General features: G+C 32.2%; 1 pseudogene; it reads left to right on the forward strand.

Annotated features, from left to right (window-relative positions):
* The first annotated feature begins 2138 nt into the window (after positions 1–2138).
* On the forward strand, positions 2139–3667 carry LOC129872492 (uncharacterized; annotated as a pseudogene).
* The last annotated feature ends 804 nt before the right edge of the window (positions 3668–4471 follow it).

The following is a 4471-nucleotide window of genomic DNA, read 5'->3' on the forward strand; positions in this document are numbered from 1 at the left end:
CAATTAGGAACACAATTATACAATTAAATAGCAAAATAAATCAAATTGTATCCGCGTTTAGTAATTAACCAAAATTATAGCTTAAGTACATAATAACCATTAAATGATTACTAATTTGCGTAATTTTCCTTTAAACATTTCGTTACACTTGCATGCTTTACTTTCAGTTCCTTTCAGTTCAGTTATTTATTTTCATTTAGCCTTATTACATACCGTACATTCCATGTACGGATGCCATTAAATACTACATCATTTTATAATGAAGATACATGTGCTTAGGATCATCAACAGACGTTCCATTGAGATCATTACTTTGTCAGTTTTTAGTGACACCTCCATGCTTTCAGAGGACTCCATTTCATTATTGATTTTCAGTATTAGTAGTTCATTCCGAGGTAGTCGTGAGTCTTGTACTGACACCTATCTTCAGTTAGTAGAGGCTTCACAAATAGAATAGAGATTCAGTCCAATATCAGATTTTCAGGTGTTTTCTTAAAAACCTTATCATTATATTTATTTTATTTCAGACAGGTGCATGACTTTTGTTTAAAATATTTTAAATGTTCATCTCTTTAAGCTTTCGTATGTATACTTAGTTTTCGGCTCAGTAGCCAGCCAAAGAATTCACTTGGAACCATCAATTATTCTCGAGTGCTGGCCAAACTTAGGAAGTTCCCAAAGTCGAGTCAGCCAGCAACACAAGTCAACATGTTTTATATTTTGCTCGTAATCTGTTAGCTTCATTCATATACCGTGGCAACTTTTCATAAAAATTTCATGCTTCACATCTTTTTTTTCCCGATTTGATGAACTTGTAAAACTCTCTTGAACCCCTTCAACAGATGCATTAATATTATGATCCATAACAAGTGCTAAAGCCTACAAAAGAAGACACAAAATCAATACCTTTTCAATCCAATACTAAACTTTATACCCATTAAAAAATAACCAAAACTCAATTGAAATCAACAAAAATACAACAGTAAACAAACCTCTAATTAGCATAAAAGTGATAAAAATTAATTAAAATTCATTAAAGTGTGAATCTGGGAAGAAATTGAAGCCCAAAAGGAAAAAAAATCTTGTTAGGAAGAGAAAAATGGTTAGAACCTGGGAAGAGCTAATTATGGGAGGAGCTTCTCCTTTCGAGGCGTATCTGAGAAGAACGCCATGAAATATGCTAGTTCAATTTAAGCTGTTATTTTTGTGAAGAGGTGGGAGCAGTAGGTTACTTTAGAATATAGGTTGAAGTAGAGAATGTTTTGGGCTCAACTTAGAATTATTTTAAAGTAAACTTTACCTAAATCCCATAATGGAAAAGTCTAATTACTATACATCCCTCATTGTATCAAAATCACCCGATTTCCCCATTTTTTCAATTTTTCTGATACATTAGTTATGTATCTGATACATCAATTTAGTTGTAGAATAATTAATGAAGATCATCTATTTATGGATAGTATCTTAATATAAGGTATGATTAGTTATTTAAATCAATTACTGATCTAATTAATGAGATTAATTTGGTTTAAAAAAATAACTGTTGTGTACATGAAGATTCAAACCCAAAAACAGAGCATAAATTCAAACCAAATTCGATTTCAATTTTTTTTCAGTTTTGCTGATACATAAGTTATGTATCTGATACATCAACTTTAGTTGTAGAATATTTAATGCATATCAACTATTTATGGTTAGTATCTTAATGTAAGGTATGATTGGTTCTTTAATTGAATTACTGATCTAATTAATGAGAATAATTTGTTAAAAAAGCAACTGTTATGTTCTTGAAGATTCAAGCCAAAAAACAGAGCATCGTCTCGAATAGAAAAAATAGAGCATCAATTCAAACCGAAGTCGATTTCAATTATTTTTTCAGTTTTGCTGAGTTATGTATCTGATACATCAACTTTAGTTGTAGAATAGTTAATGGACATCAGCTATTTATGGATAGTAGATTGAGATAAGGTATGATTGGCTCTTTAAATCAATTACTGATCTAATTAATGGGATTAATTGGTTAAAGAAGGCGACAGTTATGTACATGAAGTTTCAAACCAAAAAATAGAGCATCGACTCCAAGGAAAATAACAGAGCATCAATTCAAAACAAACTTCGCGTTTTATCAATTAATCGATATGAATATCCCAATACTACTGAGACATTCTAGAGTTTGGCAATCCGATGTTAGTTATGAATAATACAAAAGTGATGGAATCGTTGTCGATGACAATGTATATTACTCAAATCTAAAAGCAGCAATCACTGCTGAATTGAGTGTGGATGAATTAGTGAAAAATATTGAAATCTGATACATCGTTGAAGGTAACTCGTCGCCAATATATATTCGTCATGATATGGGTGTTAATCTTTACATAGAGTTGAAGAAGAAAGAGCTTGGTTTCGTAAATTATCCCCTGTGCATATCAAGCTCGGATAAAAAAAGATGTGAGATAAAATCATTCGACAGTACATTTGGAGCAATCGTTTATGCCGAATCAAACGCGAATGAGTCCCAAATTTTTGGTTTAGAAGAATCTGATAATGTTGTAAATTGTTATATAGAAGAATTGGATTTGACGAACTACATCGCTGATACAAATGGTGCGGAAATGAAGGTGAATCAATTCTATAAGGACAAAGCAACTCTAGTTGACGTAATGGCCAAATACAAAATCAATAATGAATTTAATTTCAAGATTAAAAGATCCGACAGTAAAAGGTATGCGCATAGTCTGCATTTGGAAATTTTGGTTTTGGATATTATCAAACAGTATGTATCAGATACATATGAATGTGTGTATCTGATACATGCTTAAAAAATTATTTTTTCTTGTTATGATACATCAAAACTCTATTTCTGTAACTCAGTGAAAAAATGATTGTAGTTATACTTTTAAAAAATATTGCTGTCAGTATGTATCAGATTCATATGACTGTGTATCTGATGCATGTTTGTTTTTTGTTCATGATACATACTAAGAAGCATGTATCAAGTACATGCGTTGACACACTTCCTATCAGAATGTCTCTTTGTTTGGTGATATTACATATGAAAAAATATTGGTATGATACATGTCATTTTTTTTTATAAAAATACAGTTATGTGTTAGTATGCTGTTCAGAAGGCTGTTGTTGGAGAATGAAAGCTTCACGTTGGAAAAAATCTGATATATTCAAAGTTAGATATTTCAATAGTGAACATTCATGTACACTGAGAAATAGGATTTTCAACAAAGTTCATGCTACAAAGGCTTTTGTTAGTGCATTCACAGCACCTAAATTGGTTAATCATAAGAGAATTCTCACCCGTAATGATATACGAGAGGATATTAAATCAGCGTATGGAATTGATATTACCTATCAACAGGCATGGCATTCAAAAGAGCATGCTTTGGAGATGTTAAGGGGAAAACCTGCTGATGGATATAGACAGCTGCATGTATACATACATATGCTAAAAACATTATATCCAAATTCGTACATAAGTATGCACAAGTCACCAACTGATGAGTTCATGTATTTGTTCATAGCGTTAAGGCCCTTGATGAGGGGGTTTCAGTTTTGTCGACCAGTAGTTATTGTTGATGGTGCGCATCTTGATGAACCTTATAAAGGGACGTTTGTATCAGCTAGCACACTTGATGGGGCAGATATTACTTTTTGATACTGTTGGTTATTGAATAACAGTGTGTCGTCTCATTTGTCACATTTGTGGTGAATCTGATGAATTCTAATAACTATTATATCGCTATTATTGATTTTTTAGGTTGCATATTGCTGTTGGCGTATGGTGTTGTTGATACAGAAAATAATGCATCATGGACGTGATTTTTTTAGAATTTCAAAAATGCATTTGGTGAGAGGGACAATATGTGTGTTGTATCAGATAGGAACGAAAGCATAATCAAGAGTGTAAGCATGGTATTTCCCAATGTTCCTCATTTTGCATGCATATGATATATATGGAAAAATGTGTGTACTAAATACAGAAGGAGCAAAGTTGTACTAAGTGACCTCTTCTATTCAATGGCCAAAGCATACCGAAAAGATGAAGTCGATAAATTAATGGCCAAAGTTGAAAGAATAGATCAACGGGTGCCACAATATTTAAAAAATGCAGGATACGAAAAGTGGTCAAGGGTTCATGCCACTGTCAACAGGGGTAGAATGATGACTTCTAACATCGCATAATGTATCAATGGATGTCTTGTTGAAGTACGAGAGCTGCCTATAATTGACTTTTTGGAGCAAACGAGAATGTTATTTGGTGCTTGGAACTGCAGAAATAGGGAAATAGCATCTTATACAAAACATACTTTGGATAGAAAATTCGAAGATATCCTAATTTTAAACACGATCAAGTGTTCGAGAATGAAGGTACACGACAGTAATTTTTAAGTAGATAAGTACTTGATATATAGTTATTTGATACATTAGTTAGGTATAACCTGTGCTAATTATATACTGA

This window comes from Solanum dulcamara, chromosome 11, assembly GCF_947179165.1.
Source record: "Solanum dulcamara chromosome 11, daSolDulc1.2, whole genome shotgun sequence".
Taxonomy (NCBI): domain Eukaryota; kingdom Viridiplantae; phylum Streptophyta; class Magnoliopsida; order Solanales; family Solanaceae; genus Solanum; species Solanum dulcamara.